Genomic DNA, 17,957 nt, shown 5'->3' on the forward strand with positions numbered 1-17,957 from the left:
ATTCTTCTGCCATAGGGTAGTAAATCTGTTGGATTTGTTGCCACAGGTGGTTGGGGAAGCCGCCAATGGGTGTATTTAAGGTAGAGATTGATAGGTTTTTGTTTAGCCAGGGCATCAAAGGTTATGGGGAGAAGGCTGGGCAGTGGCGCTGAGTGGGAAAATGGATCAGCTTATGACTGAATGGCGGGAGGCTCGATGACCTGAATACCCTATTTCTGTTCCCATATCTAATGGTCTTAAAATGGAGACAACGTTTCGGCTCACTCATTTTTTTTATCAGAGCTCTGATAAAAGTTCATCAGGCTGAAGCATCAACTCTAGCCTCTTTCACACTGGCACCTTGTCTGAGTAATTGACAGTCAATCTACCAGTTAAGGGTCTAGTGCGAAAGCTCCTTAATCAGCACTCAGGCGTCAAATCACGCGGGGGACGATACAACCTTGGTATGTAATGTCATCCCCGTGGCCAGCTGATGCCTGATGCTGATTAGCCCAGTGTGAAAGGGACATGGACAATCCAGGGAAAAATTAGTGACACATTGATGACATTTTTGCACGAGTGCCAGATTGAGAAGGAAACAAAAGATTAAAAAGAAGACATACACTTTGCCAACCTATATAAACATTTCTAAATTTCTAAAGGACCATGAGAAAGTCACTGTGAGAGAGAAAGATAGAGAGCGATGGTGGATTGGCCATCCCAGAATTCTATGCAGCAGAGAAACTCTTCCATGAGTGCTCCATGCATACAGGCCTAAACCCTGCCCCATGGAATTCTGGGAGGGCAGATCCACCATCGCTCTTTCCCACTGTCTTCATTAATTGTGCATTATTGCTGCTAGGACTTTTCCACCGTGTTTCAAAGTTGTGCTGCTATGTGTTTTATATCACTTTCCTGTGGTCTTTTATAAATGTATAAAGGTTTATATTGGTTGGCATAACAGCAGGGGCTGAAGGGCTCATACTGTGCTGTTCATAATACTTAATTAAGTTATAATTAGGCATGATTCATTTTGTTTAAATAGAAGATCATAATACATTGATCAGGATTTAGAGCAGGTCCACCAGTGCTCAACGCATCACTCAAACAAGACTAGTGGAGGATAGAATCCCTTATCCCCTGGGATGTGATGAGTGTGAAAGGACACAGAGAACTAGTTAACAGTGATCCAGTATGAAAGGCAAAAGCAGCTTCCTTAACCGGTTCACTGAATGGCTAATCTACCGGTTAGCCAGAGTGGAAAGGGCTCGAGTGCCCATGGATTTGCCTCCAGCGCTCTCGCAGCCTCTGCAGCCGCAGGGGCTCTTGGTCGAACCATTGGCAACCTGACCTCCAGGATCAAGCCTCTGATATGATCAGGAAGCGTTCAGTCCCCAAGTCCCTTTGGGAGCCTTTCTTGCCCTCAGCACCCTCTCGAATTCCTATTGTAACAGCCTCCACTACCACCACACCCATTTAAAATGAGAATGTGGGAAAAAATAAAACTTCGGCATTAACGACAAAGAGATGGTGATAGACCTTCTGAATATTGAAAGGGCTGGATAGAGTGGATGTGGAGAAGGTGTTTCCAGTAGTAGAAGGGGCTAGGACCAGAGGGTGTGGTGCGCTGTTAGACAGAATCAGACACATACAAGGTTAAGACTGTACAACAGGCTTTAATCCACAGACTTCCACAGGGCCAGGCTGGCTGTGGCTGCAGCAACTCTGAGTGAGGCCTTGGGAGGCCGGCACAGGCTTATATCCCGGAGGGTGGTTGACACCCGACCGGGTGGGGCTTGATCCATTCAGGCCGACTGATTGACAGCCAGCCAGGTGTTGTCCTGTCCCCTTACACTCCTGTAGGTACAGAGGTTGCCCCCTGAAGTAGGCCACTGGTGTACCAACACAGAGGGCACAGGCTTAGAATAAAAGGACACCCCTTTGAAACAGAGATGAGAGTTACAGATATCCTGTTAGTTTGTTTGCAAAATAAACCTGTGCTTGTTATATGTTTGTCAAGTTAATTTAAATTGAAACTTAAATGCACATTCATAGCTGAGTGTGACTTCACATTGAGTCTTACTCCATGTCTCATTGGTACATTTTCTTGAAAGGACAGAAGATTTACACAGTGTTACTTTGAATGGGGTCTGTGCAAAGCTTGTACACACACCCTGTGACCAAGTTGGCTTTTTTTACAGGGCCTCTGGTTTCCTGTGGCCCCAAAAATGCTGGCTGGGAGGATGGTGTTGTAAAATCAGGAGGGAATTGATGGACAGGTAAGACAGAACAGGTTACAGGAAAATAAAAGAGGAATGGGACTAATAGGATTTCTCTGAGAACCATCATATTTTCAATGGGTCAAACAGCCTCTCTCTCTCTATAAAAGCCATTCTAAACCTTTCTTGGTCTGTGACCACCCCAAGGACTCAGCTCAAAGTTTATGGCTCCCCTTCCCTGTGAAACAGTCAAGGTTTTTTTTCTACACTTCCTTCCTACCAATTACATAAAAATATATTTATGTTTTGTGAGGCGAAAACAAGGCTTTTACTTAAATGTGCTGTGGCCTCCTGGGGAGAGTGGGAGAGGAGGGACGTTGAGAATGGCTGCTCTTTATCATTAAGAAATATTTCAATCGGAAGTGACGAGATAAAAATAGTTTTTAACACAACTAGTGGTTAGGATTTGAATGAAATGTCTGATTGCATGATAAAATCAAACTCTACAGCAGCTTCGAAAGAAGAATTAGGTAAAGAGTTGTAAAGGAAGGCATTGCAAGGATGCAGGAAAAAGATTTGGGGTGTGGACAAATGGTATGGATTTTTGAATTCTTTTCATTCACCCATCAATCAAAATCTTGAGAGGTGCAGTGCGAAGCTCATGCAATGTCTTCAGCGAGACCCTAGAGCACACACAGGGCACACTCAGGAAGTTGAGAGACCGAAAGACGTACTATCCGGTTCATGCTAGAACCACAGGTAGGAGGTGTTTCAGCAATGTGTTATTTCCACATGTTGCAACTTGCCTTGGGGTGAATGTTCAGGGCATTCTAGGTGGTTCACTTCTCATCTGCTGCAGGAAGATGCTCAGTTCCCCAGAAGCCTGTCAAGGTCTGAAGAACACTTGTGCCACAGCACCCACGGGAGACACAATGGTGGTACTACCTCCTTTTGGGGAAGTTCCTGTGCAACAGTGTCACCACACAGTGGATGTTTAATATCATCTGTTTACTATTTTCATGCTCTTTAATATTGTACTGATCCAGCAGGCTTAAGAGGTGCCTGGTAACACTGATAGTAGAGGAAGAGGCCCCTGTAGAACGTAAAAATCAACGTGGATAAGTTGGCTTGAATGGCTTGTGTTTGCATTGTTCTAATAACAAATCATACCATGGTTTACTATTCTCAGAATCACATAGAATGAGTGGTTAACGCACGAGCCTTGATTATTTAACTATAGGATGGCACAGTTCAAAATGACACTGAACTTGGAGGTAACATGGCAACTCAATGCAGTCAGTCGTTTGAGACGGAACCCCTCATTTTGCTGCACTTTAATTGATTACATTGAATTCAGAGCTTGATCCAGGATGAATATTTCGCAGGCTATTCAGCTCCTTTGTATTCAGTGGGGAGCTCCTAAAATTTGTCCATTAAATTTACAGAGGTTTACCTTGATTTTAGGGGAAAACGGATAAAATATCTAGGATCCTCTTGTTTGTCAAAGTTACTACCCCTTGCATATTGTTTCCCAGTTTAAAAATTGCACTGTCATCCACCAGCGCCTCTCTATGAATGGAAAACAACTCCATCCGGAAAGGATTACTGGTCAGAAAAATCTAGATAAGGAAGAGCACATGCTGGGAAATACACGCAGATCAGGCAAGACCTGAGGAGAGTGAAGAGGCTTCCATTTCAGCTGATGTAATGCTCTGATGAAAGACCAATTACGTAAAAACTTTGCTCATCCCCTGCTGGCTTCCTGACATTTACTCTCATTTGTTTTAAAATGTAAAGAGGAGTGATGGAGGGAAATGGGGATTAGACGGAATCAGAGATTTTAGCACTACATTACTTATTTGACCTTTGTCCTGCATTTTTATGGATATTTCTCCAGAGAGACCTATGATGACCACGACAAGCTTTCCTAAAAGATACTGCTGCTGCCTGGGAACCTGGGCTTGTTCCCGACCTCTGGTGTTCCCAGTGTGGAGTTTACACACACCCTCCCTGACCACAAGGGACAGTCGTTTTCTCCCCAAATCAATCAAAAGGGAATGGATGGAAATGTGTGAGAGAGAATATGTTGCGGTTTGTGGAGAAATAAGGAAGAGAAGCTAGGTTTAATGCTCTGTCTGTCCAAGAAACAACATGTACTAAATGGGACAAATGTTCTCCACGAGGGTTGTTATCAAATATTTTTCTCAAAGCCCATTAGTACCTTTTGACTCGTAAACCACTATTTTAACATTGGTCTTCACGTGCATGGGAACGATCAATGTAAAGAGGTTCCGAAAAACACTGTAGGCTCCAGGGAAGATGTTTATACTCCTTCCTGTGATCAGGGTGAGCAAAAGGTTTCATGAAATGAAGTTTGCCATCGCTCATGTTTTCTCAATAAATTAAATAATCTCACCAAGTGCATGGACAGATTTCATTCACAGCCTTCCAAGCAGCCAGCTATAATCGATCTGGTCACCTCATTCCGGGAAGGGAATGGAGAGGGTGCAAATTACATTTACCAGGATGTTGCCTGGATTAGAAAATAAGTCCTATGAGGCAAGGTTATCAGAGCTAGGGCTTTTCTCTTTGGAGCACACAAGGAAGAGAAGTGACTTAATAGAGGTCTCAAAATTCAAAGAAGCATAGATAAGGTAGACAGCCATCAAAACATCAGAGGACACTGTAAAAAGTGAAGGGAGACATCAGGGGTGTTTTTTTTTACATAGGGATTTGTGGGTTCCTGGAATGCCTTGCAATGAACAGTCTGCTGGAGAAACTCCACAGGTTAAACAGCATCAGTGGGAGAACTCTTCATCAAGACTCACCGATGCTGCTTGACCCACTTGAGTTCCTCCAGCACATTGTTTGTTGCTCCATATTCCAGCATCTGCTGTTTCCTGTGTGATCCTGCATTAACAGTTGAACTTTGAAGAATAACCTGCTGCAGTCAAAGGCAAAACCCTCCCCACCATTGAGAACATCTGCATGGGACGCTGCCATCGGAGAGCAGCAGCAGTCATCAAGGATCCACACCACTCAGCACACCCTTTGTTCTTCTCACTACCACCAGGAATGAGGTCTAGGTGCCACAAGATTCACAGCACCAGGTTCAGGAACAGCTGCTACCCCTCCAACATCAGACTCCTCGATGACAAACTCAATCAGAGATTCATTTAAGGACTCTTACTTTATCACTTTATTGATTGGTTTCCTCTCTGTATTGCACAGTCAGTTTGTTAACTTTTATTTATTTGTTTACATGTATATGTATCTTCTTGAGTACAGTTTTTTTTGCTCTACCAATAGCCACAGGATTCTATGGTAACTTTGTGTCACCTGCAGGAAAAAAGAATCTTAAGGTTGTATATGATGTTTTGTATGTACTCTGACAAGAAATCTGAAATCTAAAATGGTCAGCTACCAGAGATGAACCAAGGTATCTCTCCAGTCATCTTCTTGACCACTTAAACTGCCTCTGCACGATTATTTGAAAACCCTTGAGATGTATGCTCCATTTTTCTCTCCACATGTTGTGTGGCCGATAATATATAATTTTACCTTTGCGGCTTTTTATTTGTTACATCTAAGGTCTGAGGAACTTTTCTCATGGCTCCGTCCAATTATAAATTTGCCTCTCATCCATCATCAGCCCCGGTGCCACTGTGCCCCCACTCTAAACCTAAATCTCAAACTCTTCTGGCAATACGAGTTCTTTTAAAGCCCCTTCTTAAAATTACCCAATTTGTGCAACTACTGGTCTCTTCTCCAAGTAAGTCAATGACATTTTCTTTTAAATGCCTCTGAATCATCTTGGGATGTTATTTCACATCATAGACACCTGACACAAGTGAGTTGTTGTTTCTGACTGGGTAATCTGTACGATAAAACATTCCATTAGTGTACAAACATCAAAAGATTTCAGAAGCGTCCGCTCAGTTAACAATCCAGCTTTCTTTTCAGCCGTCCCACATGGTTTGACTTTAAAATATGTTGCAGAAAATGTGTTCCTAATTCTGTATGCTAACCTTTCCCTCTGAAGCAGGTGGTCAATCATACACAATGCCAAAAGAATGCAAGTGAACTCGGAGATCGACTAAAGTTTAAGGAAAGATTTGTTTAACTAATTGTTGGTCCCTAAAGCACACATTTCTGTGGTTCCATGCAAAATAAATGTTGCGGGGTCAGACTGTAAAATCTGTTGTACAATTCACAATGTCTTGTAAATCTTAATGTCTACTGGGAATAAAATAGTAAATAAGTGTAAATTACATGGATTTACATGAAAATTTTCCATAACAGGAAAATTCAACCCTTTGAAGAGGAGGGAAGTATTGTACTTCCACTAAAATGCTGTGATGGCATGGGACCTAATGACATTTGAATAAACATTGGATTGCAATGATTGTCAAATTCCAAGGCTAATATTTTGACAATAATTGGAATATTATCGAAATATTAGCAGGGCAATTGGATGGTTAATGCCATAATTATCATATACGGCGGTGCACTCAAAACTTAAAAATGCCACCTCAAAATCAGGGGTCGTATTGCACACCAAGTATAAAATCTAAACCCTAACTCTAGTCGACACTAACTTGGATGTAGTTATTCTAGTCAGTTCATAGATGAAGGAAAGGTGGGGGGGGGGGGGGGGGGGGGGGTGGCTACACCTGGTAAGCTGCTTGTGTTAACAGTGGCTTAAAAATCTCAACCTCAAGAGCCGAGAACTGAACTGAACTGAATGATTGAATGACCGGCTGTGGGAGGCAGCCGCCAAATCTGGAACCAAAGAAAATCAAATGGCGAATTCCAAATTACAGCAGCGGAGATTCAGAGATTCAGTCTCCAGAACGTAACCACTAACCCAGTAACTTCCCTCAACCTCACCATGCACACACACCAATACCCCTGGGTCATTATGAATTTGGAACCCCTCCCGTGACTGGGCCAAACAAGGTCTCATCCTACAGTTCAACCCAGCCCCAAGACCCTTGTCCTGAGAGAGGATCCCAGCACAGCAGACGCAGAGGCACTGGCCTGAGGGGTCCCACTGGCCACAGATTCACCATCCCACACCCTCGCATGAACAACGTGTGACTCCCAGCCCCGTAGCCAGCGGAAGCCGCGATTCAGCCAGTGGGCCACAGCATGACCAGCAGACTGCGAGAATTCCAAGGCAGGTTCCCGAGCAGATCAAATTTTCTCCAGAGCAAGTTTAAGATATGTGACAACCACGAAAAGAAGAGGAAGGCACTGATCCTATTCAGAGCCAGGAAGAGGACCAGGGTAATGAAAGCTTGGGGGCAACAAAAAAATGGCAGTTTATAGTGACACAAAAAAACCTCTGAGAAAGGAGATCAAGTGAGCACAAGAGAGATAATTATCCCGCTGCCTACTCATTGACAGCTTAAGCCTACCCCTAACCAGTTACTGATATTGGCCAATTCTAGAGAAGCATGAAGCAGACATGGTCTATACTATAGCAGCATCAAAACTTGGAGTAGTCAAATTTGTTTTGTTGCTGCTTTTTTTAATGAGCCAATTCCTTCCTGGGCTATAATTGGTTTGCACGTGGTAGGAGAGGAGATGGCAGAAGAATTTATTTATCAATGAAATTTTAAATTAATTAAAAGGAAAGCAAATAACCCATTATTGAATCACGTAATCTATATTTGGGATAAAATTAAACAATTTGTGGGATTAAAAGAGGGATTATCCTCAAAGACACCTCTATCTCAAAACAGTTTAATATGCATAACTTTGAGTAATAGAATCTTGGCTACTGGTACCAAAATGGTATCAGGTGCATTGAAGATTGTTATGATCAATCGAAGCAATTTATGTTTTTTGAGGGACTTAAAAATAAATATAATTTACCTAACAACATATTCTTCTGCTATCTCCAATTGTAATTTTTTTTTTGAGGGAAATTTGGGGACCGTTAATGGTCCTACCAATGTACACATCATAGAAGTTCTAATACAAAAGGGGAATGCAACCCAATTTATTTCTAATATATATGCTCTGACCCAAGATCAAAGCCCAAAATCTGGACTCCATCGATTGAGGGAGAGATGGGAATTGGATTTGGGCATTGCAATTGATCCATAATGCTGATCTGGTCAGATATATGTTTAGATAGAAACTGATTCATTATAATTTTCTGCACTAATTATATCTCAAACCTCAAAAGATACATAAAAATAAACCAAAATTTTCTGATAGGTGTTTTAGGTGTGGGTATATTACCTGGTTATGCACAAAATTAAGACACTTTTGGATAGAATTGGGGGAAGTGCTGACAAAATTTGTAGGGTTAAACTTCCCGCTAAACCCGGAATTGTTTCTTGTGTAGAATTTGGCAGTTATAAAAGTTAACTTCTCCAGAAGTAAATATAATTTTTTTTAAATGTCAGAAAATGTATAGTGGTAACATGGAAATCCAATTCCCTACTTCACATTGATAGTTGGAACATGGAAGTGCAAAGTTGTATTCCTCTTGAGAAGATTGCTTATAGTTTTAGGAATAGATAAAGTATGCTCATCGAAATTTGGTAACCTTATTTAGATTACTGAAATGCCCAGACTGTATAATTAATTTTGAAATTTGTCAATTAGTATACTCCTTATTAGATGTTGAACCTTGCTCCTGTTACTTTTTCTTTTCTTTTTTTTTCTTTTCGTCTCCCTCTATTCCTTACCGTCTGTCCTCATTTCTTTCGAATCTAGGGCACTGGGAGAAGATGAACCCTCCTTTGCTTTTTTTATGGACTTTATGAATATTTTTCTATGATTTTAAATTTAATGTATTATTGTTTTTATATTAATTGAACCCTATATTCTAATATTTTCTTAAAACTTAATTTTTTTTTTAATTGGAGTAGTCTTATGCAATGAGTACAACTCAAAACCTACAATTCTGAGGTCATCTTATACACGGGTCAGCTTATATGCCAGCATGTACGGTAAACGCAGTTGCCATATGAACATTTACTTGCAAACCTTGAAACTCTTCTGAATGTTGTGGCTCTTGCAAGTGGAAAGGGTTCTTATCTTCCCCAACCATTTACAAGTAGGCAATTCAGCAATGAATATTGCCAGAATTTTTCACTGTGAGCAATAGAGCTTGAATCAAATGTTGACCTCACCCAACACCCACACACGTTTGCTTCCCAGCGATGGACAATCAGGAGTAGGAAACTTGACTGAAATTACTCTCAGTGATCTGAGGAGCAACTTATCATAAGACAATAAGTGTGTGCACTTCCCATTCTTTGAGAAGCATGGAAACTTATGCATCCAGTGCACAGTGAGACAGGACAGTGGGTCCTACTTTGGATTCAACTGCATCCTCACTTTTACCTGCACTACCATTGATGTCCATGCTTTCAAGTTCTGGAATTCACTCTTTATTTCAATATTGTGTCCATATCCTGTACCTTTGTACAGGTTGGATTTTGCTGGTCCTAGCTTGTATCTCGCAACTACTGACCACACTCGCCTTTGGCTGCAACAAACTTCAGTAGCCTTGCGGCTGTAAGGCATTGTTGATGTTGTTGCAGAACTTCCACAAAGCATAGCAGGCAGAGTGGCAGCAGGGACTAGAACATCTCGGTGCAAGAGCCTTAAAGGAGACAAAAGTGAGCAAGGGCACATTGGCCTTTGAGGCCATTCAGAGGAAGTTCACTAGGTTGATTTTGGGTAATTTGAACAGTAAGTTACCCCATTTAATTGAATGGACTGAGGTACTGCTGGGGGCCCAGATAAAAAGCATATACAGCTCAGCTCACTACCTCAGACAAGCGCAAGGTATTCCACTTTGGTAGGTTAAAGCAGGGCAAGACTTACTTTGTGAATGGTTGGGCAATGGAGAGTGTTGCAGGACAGAGAGACCAACAAGCACAGATACATACTGTAGTTCCATGAAACTAATGATCACAATTAGACAAAGTGGCGAAGAAGGTGTTTGGTATGCATGGCTTCAGATATCTCTAAGTACAGTAGCTGAAATGTCACGATGCAACCACAGAAGGCGTTGGTGAGCCTACACCTGGAGTGTGCGGCTTTGGCACCCTGCAAAAGGGAAAATCGATTTAAGCTGGTAAGGGTGCAGAAATGATTGATGAGAATGTTATGGGACAGCTGGATTAGCTGGTACTGCTCTCCCTTAAACACAGGAGGCCGAGGGGGACCTTGTATGAGTTACATAAAATCATGAGGGACACACAGATAAGGTAAATAGTCACAGTCTTTTTCCCCAGGTAGGAAAATCCAAAACTGGAGGACATACTTTTAAATTGAGGGGGAAAGATTTAAAACTGACTTGAGGAGCGCCTTGTTCACACACAAATCAGAAGGTGTGTGGAATGAGCTGCCAGAGGAATTGGTAGGGACAGGTACAATAGTAATGTTTTATAAGAGATTTATTTAGACAAGTACATGGGTTGGAAAGGTTTAGAGCAGTGGTTTTCAAACTGCCCCCCTAAACTCACATTCTACTTTAAGCAATCCCTATGCCATAAGTGCTCGAGGATAACTTAAGGTGGGGTGTGAGTGGAAAGGGAAGATTGAGAACCACTGCTCTGGACCCAATTGTTACAAAATATTTTGCTTGAGAAAAATTGTCATTGGCCCATTTCCTTTGGAGTTCTGAAACCGTGCACATAACAAGTCATTTAGGTACGATTAAAACAGTGGTTTTCAAACTTTTTCTTTCCACACACATACCATCGTAAGCAATCCCTTACTAATCACAGAGCACTTAAGGCATAGGGATTGCTTAAGATGAAATATGAGTTTAGGGGGGCAATTTGAAAACCACTGGCTTAGAGGGATATCGGCAGAATGCAAGCAAATGGAATTTAGGTGGGCAACTTTTTCGGAATGGATAAATTGGGTTGAAGAGCAAGATTTTGTGCTGATAAACTACTCTATGACACACAGCAAGCTCATGGTCAGAGTGAAAGGTTAGATGTTCCAGCTCATTTCCTACTGCGATATGGAGAAATTTAATTTTCTTTATATTTTATTTACAGCACAGTGGAAGCTGATTTTGGCCATTTAAACCTACGCCATCTCATTAAACTCAAATTAACCCCTACACCCTGTACATTTTGGACAGTGGGAGGAAACCAGAGCATCCAGGGAAAACCCACGCAGCCAGGAGGAGGACGTATAAACTCCTTACAGACAGTGCTAGATTCTAACCTGAGTCTCTGGCATGGTAATAACTTTGTGCTAACCCTACTGCCCACGGTTTGTTGATTCTGAACAAACTACCATTTGCACTTCAACTAGCCAGCAATTCAGAAGTCCACAAGATATAGGAGCAGAAGTCGGCCCATTGCCCATCGAGTCTGCTCTGCCATTCTGATCCATTCACTCAGCCCCACTCCCTGGCTTTCTCCCCGTAATCTTTGATGCCCTGACTAATTAAATACCTGTCAATCTCTCCCTTAAATACACCCAATGACTTTGCTTCCACAGCCACCTGTGGCAACAAGTAACTATTCTCTGCAAAATTCTAGGCAATGTCACAATATGCCCAATACTTACCTAGGTGACAATGTCAAATTTTGTTGGGGGTCAGAGGCAAACATAAATGCAAGTTATTGTTTTTTTTAAATTATCCAAAAATGCAGCTCTCTGCAAATATTTGATTAGAGAGCTGTTATGATTAGCAAAAGGATATTGAGTTGATGAATAAGGAATGGGATAGACAGCAAAAAACTGGTGTTATTTGTGAATAAACACAAATGAGAGAATAAATCCTCACATGAAGGAATTTCAATGGAAACAGGATAGCCAAAATCCATCTTGAATCTGGTATCAGGACACATGAAAATTAACTAATTGACCATATGTTCAATAACTTCATGTCAAAAGAAATGATTTTTTTTTGGTATAGCCAGCATTTCAAGGCATACATCTATAGCAGCATAACAGAGAATTCTTGCCAGCATTACCCTTGCAATTGAGAACACAATTTGAAAAGCTGCAAACATCACTAATGCACCCTGAACAAATATTTGCCTGATAACCACTTCCATTGACTGTCTCAGAATTCAGACATAGGAAGCACAGTATAATCCATTATGTCAATCATAGCAACTAAGCTTTGAATATTATTCTGCATTAAAATTCTACATTGTCCATGTCACTGGTCACTAAAGAACATTGGAACACCTTCTTTGGTGCCTGGGTAGTTCGGAGAGCTAATGATGGGATTATGAACCACGCTTGTTGGGACGGATCATTGCACAGTTATTGGGTGGGTGTTCTGGAAGTCCCCACGTGGGCAGTTTTAGATATACCAAATTCTATTGCTCTCTTCACTGAATCAGGATTAGCTTTCCAGTTTATCGCTAATAGTGTGGTTACAGATTAAACAATTTCTGAGGTTAGAGGGTTATGTGTGTGAGATAGAGACGGACTCTATTGTTGTGTAATAAGTTTACATAGGTGGCTGCAACATCATGAGCTGAAGACCCAGTACTGTGCTGCAAAGTTGTACATTCTATGCTATTAATGGCTCACTGCATGGAAGCCCTTTTGTGAACAGCACAACAGCAAATTTTGCACTATGATCGAGGACGTGACAGAGGACAGCTTTGATTTGAAAAGAGGATTAAACGTCTCAAGAGCGTCTCACCATTACTGACATGATGTTCTTGTGATAGGTAGACTTTTGAGGACAGGGTCAAGAAGGACATTGTTCAGTATTGGTTTTTGCAAAACCTGTCATGAGCCCAATCTGATCTTTGGTGAGGCTAACATCCAAATTTGTGCCTACAACCATTATTGAATTAAGATTGCCTTTTTGGGGTATTAAAGACATTCCAAACATTTTTCTGGGTATTTAATGTCATCAACTGCATTTCTCTGTGGCTATGTTCCTGCTTACCCTAACCCTGACCCTGACCCTAACCCTTTTTTTTTCTGCTTTTTCTTTTTTTTTTATTAAGGTGGTATGTGGGTGGAAAGAAAAAGTTTGAAAACCACTGTTTAATCGATCCAGCTGCGCTGGATGGGTCACGTCTCCAGAATGGAGGACCATCGCCTTCCCAAGATCGTGTTATATGGCGAGCTCTCCACTGGCCACCGTGACAGAGGTGCACCAAAGAAAAGGTACAAGGACTGCCTAAAGAAATCTCTTGGTGCCTGCCACATTGACCACCGCCAGTGGGCTGATAACGCCTCAAACCGTGCATCTTGGCGCCTCACAGTTTGGCGGGCAGCAACCTCCTTTGAAGAAGACCGCAGAGCCCACCTCACTGACAAAAGGCAAAGGAGGAAAAACCCAACACCCAACCCCAACCAACCAATTTTCCCCTGCAACCGCTGCAACCGTGTCTGCCTGTCCCGCATCGGACTTGTCAGCCACAAACGAGCCTGCAGCTGATGTGGACTTTTTACCCCCTCCATAAATCTTCGTCCGCGAAGCCAAGCCAAAGAAAGAAATGACTTATTATGTGCATGGTTTCAGAACTCCAAAGGAATGGGGCCATGACAATTTTTCTCAAGCAAAATATTTCAGTAACAATTGGGTCTAGAGCAGTGATTCTTAACTTTCCTTTCCCACTCACATCCCACCTAAAGCAATCCCATTACTCGTCACAGCGCATAGGGATTACTTAAAGTGGGATGTGAATGGGAAGGAAAAGGTTGAAAACCGCTGAAGAAGAGCATAGGAGTATCTCTGGTGTTCTGACCAATATTTATCCTTGAATCAGCATTTATAAAATGCTGATTGTTATGAGGGATCTTGCTGTGCACAAATTGGCCACAACATTGGCTTCATTCCCCCAATTCCAGCATAATCTCACCAGTGGATCGAGCCCAGAATGTCACCTTAAATCTGTATCCATTCGTTTAGATTCCCTACCCTATGATAAAGACTATAATTATTGTCTCATCTTTGCCCCTCATGATTTTATAAATCTCTATTAGGACCCTTCTTAGCCTCCTATGCTCCTGGGAGAAAAGTCACAACCTACCCAGCCTCTCCTTGTCCGGAAAATATAACAACAGAAATCTTTGAGGGAGATGCAACAATCATATCCTGGTGGTTAACTAGAAGGATACGGACCAGAAAAGTGGATCTAGCCCAGAATGTCAACTTGGTCAGCATGGACACGTTGGCCTGAAGGGTCTACTCCAGGCTGCATGACTATGACTCAGTCCAATATTTGTGCTGTGCTTCTCTTGTCTGTGTTATTTCATTCGACATATTTGGGCCATAATCAGATACTTGCTATCTCAAGACAGATTATTTGCTGCATAATGTTTCAAGTTCAGTATCAGGTTACTGATAGAAAAGTCTTGGAAGTTGATTGACCAAGGAGGCAAAACAGTATAACTAATATTAGTAAAATATTGTTGTAGCATAAGTACGTCATTAAAATGTGTTGGAATTGCAAATAAGCAGGCAACTTGAGCCCACCTACTGCAATAAATCTGCGAGGAAATTATCATTTTGATGCAGCTATCAGGTAATATTTTGCAAAATTGTGAAATCAGAGGGCATATCATTCCCATTCCTCAATGGTTTTGAATTTGTGCATTACGCAGGGCCAAAACAATCTTCCATAGCAATGAGATGAAATATTCTCAGGTGATATAAATGGCAAATAAACTGAGCATGAGGGTAGTTTTATGGCTCTTTTCTAACCAGATACATTACAATTAAAAAAGAAAATCAACTGAGACCTCGTTGCATTGCTGTTTTGAGATTGGCAGGACAGACAATATTTTTCTGCATATTGCTCCACTACTTCATAAGATGTATCCAAGTCCTTAATTATTTTAACTGAAGTGCAAGTGCCATAGACCGAAGTTTTGCACCTTCAGGCACTTGCTGTTTAGCCAGGAGCCATTCGAGAGGTTGTATTAAACTGTCAAACGAGTAGAAATTGCAATGTACCTGTCAACTGTATTCTGCAAGAGTCATGGGTGAAGCAAACAATTTACACAGAAAATGCTGTTGACTTTCAGTCGTTAAGGCAAGATACTGGAACTAATAGGGTATTCAGAGGCCCCGCTATACATCATCAGTCAAACTCAACAGCAAGCCAATAATATTTGGTGAGCTGTTATTTATAATCATACTGATAAGGTAATTTAATCTTCTGGGACCTCAGTAGCATACAGTGTGCACATTCTTAGCTATTTTGTTTTATTCTAAGGCCAAATACACTTCTTGGAAAACTTTCAGCCAGAATTTTCTTTCTGTGGATTGTTAGAAAAATAATAAACAAAAGCCATCTGCAGGAGTTTTATAAGCTCTACCGCATAGAGGTTGAGCTGTTTGTGGGTCAGTCATTGTTGATGAAGGAATTGAGAATCTCCATCAGCAACGAGAATGAACAAGAAAGGACACCAGGTATTCCTTGGAAGTTTAACTGTTTGTGAACAGTGCATGCCCAAGAGTTCCCTGTTCCTGGAAAATAATAGTTACTCTAAATTTTACTCAATAACTGGATTGTCTCAAATGTACACAAACAATGTTGGTGCGCTTTCTAAACTGCAACACAACTTTTGAGTTCTAAGACCCCCTCAAAGAGAATTCACAAGAACAAAAGCTCTTAAAATGAAACAAAAAATTGCAATGCCAGAAATCTGGAAAAAAAAACACTTCTATTGGGATAAATGTGGAAACCAAAAAAAGGCAAACACCTGTGCCTTTCTTCACCTTCATTCATTCCTCTCCTCTCTTTTTAGCACACAATGTCCTCTTAATTTTCTAACCAGTTCTGACAACCTTAAACATTAGCTTAGTTTCTTACCCATTGTGAAGCAAAAAATAAGCTGCTGGAAGAACTCAGAAGGTCAAGCTGCACTTGTAACCTTCCAGCATATGCAGTCTCTTCATTCTCCATGACCTGTCATGCATTTTCCAGAATTTTCATTTTCTATTTTGAGTTATAGATAATGGTTTGGACAGTGGGCCTTATGAATGAACTAGCTCTTTCCTCCTTTGAGTGACAGATGAAAGGTGACCTAATAGAGGTGTGTAAGATGATGAGGCACTGATCCAGTGGATGGCCAGAAGGGTTTCCCTGGGCTGAAATGGCTAACATGAGGGTGCATAGTTTTAAGGTACTTGGGAATAAGTACAGGGGAGATGTGAGTAGTATGTTTTTGCACAGGAGAGTGGTGGGTGCATGCCAATTCTGGAGGAGGCAGGTACAATAGGATGTTTTAGGAGACTATTAGACAGTATAAGGGTCTGAGAAAAATAGAAGGCTATGCAGAAGGGACATTCTAGACAATTGTATTAAATTGGCACAATACTGGGGCTGAAAGGATTATACTGGACTGTGCTATGATGAATGTTCTATGTCAGTGGTTTTCAAACTAAATGTTCTGTCAGTGGTTTCCAAACTCACATTCCACCTTAAGCAATCTCTATGCCACAAGTGCTTTGTGATTAGTAAGGGATTAGTTAAGGTGGGATGTGAGTGGAAAGAAAAAGGTTTGAAAACTACGGTTTTAATCGTCCCTCATTGACTCGTTATATGCACGGTTTCAGAACTCCAAAGGAAATGGACCAATGACAATCTTTCTCAAGCAAAATATTTCAGTAACAATTGGGTCTAGAGCAATGGTTCTCAACCTTCCCTTCATCGGGATTACTTGAGGTGGAATGTGACTTTAGGGGTGCAGTTTGAAAACCACTGAAAACTACACAGTATACACATTCTCTATAATTATATTTATTAATCTATTATTTTTATATTTATCTTTTTCTGCCTTGGCCTATTATGGAGAACTTGCTTTTAATCTGGAGCAGAATCAGTTGAGGATTTGAAAAGGTGGGTAACATGATTTAATTTGATATTAAATCCCAAATCCTATACTATGTTTCCAAGAATGAACTATAATACTTCATCTCCAAGCACTGCCGCCATTCCCCATCGTCCCCATAGAGCAAGCAGGTAGCAATAGTGAGGGCGCACCCTAATTTTAGACTCACAGATAACCAAAGGTTAATCAAACAGTAAATTACATACAGAAATCTGAGAGTCGGCCTTTGATTGAGAAAGATGGGCTCTAGCAGAAGCCTTGGCTAAGAATTGTTTCATGTCCCTCATCAGACCAGGCACAAATAAAACGAGCAAATAACATTACAAAGAGATTACCTCTTAAAATCTCAGCATTGCACTGTCTAAACCCTTACCACAGATGATGGAAAAATAGAAATGAATTAATTCGCAGGAGGCAAAAGTAAAATTAAATGTTATTTAATTTTAATTAAAAAGCAATTTCCACTCTTTCATTTGTTAAGATAAACATTTAATTTATAATTTGGATACAGGCATAACCATACAATCAGTGCTAGATTGGAAGTAAATCACAAAAATCTGTAGACACTGGTTGAAGTAAAAACACAAAATGCTGGAGAAGCTCAACAGGTCCTTTACACAGCAAAGGGAAAGATACAGAACTGACTTTATGTATCAAGGTGTGAGAAAATGCCAGTCGGCGTCCAAACAAAAGGGTATGGGGGTGGGGGGGAGAGGGGGTGGCAAAGGCAGGAGATGGTAGGTGAATAAGGGGAGGGAGGGGACAGCAGCAATGAGGGGGAAGAAGGATGGCTGGGTGGGTAATGGGGAAGGGGGAAGAAAAAACTGGAAAACTAGAAAGCGGGATGGGAAAGACAAGGTGAGCAAGTTTAGCAGAAAGCAGAGAAATCAATGTTAATGCCATTTGGCTGGAGAGTGCCCAGACAGAAGATAAGGTGTTGTTCCTCCAATC

At 41.3% G+C, this 17,957-nt stretch overlaps 1 protein-coding gene across 8 annotated transcripts in view; it reads right to left on the bottom strand.

The window, feature by feature from the left end:
- wwox (WW domain containing oxidoreductase) overlaps nt 1–17,957 on the bottom strand; it is an 877,584-nt gene that overhangs the window by 87,645 nt on the left and 771,982 nt on the right. The window lies entirely within an intron of this gene.

The sequence above is a fragment of the Narcine bancroftii genome, chromosome 10 (genome assembly GCF_036971445.1).
Source record: "Narcine bancroftii isolate sNarBan1 chromosome 10, sNarBan1.hap1, whole genome shotgun sequence".
In the NCBI taxonomy this organism is placed as follows: domain Eukaryota; kingdom Metazoa; phylum Chordata; class Chondrichthyes; order Torpediniformes; family Narcinidae; genus Narcine; species Narcine bancroftii.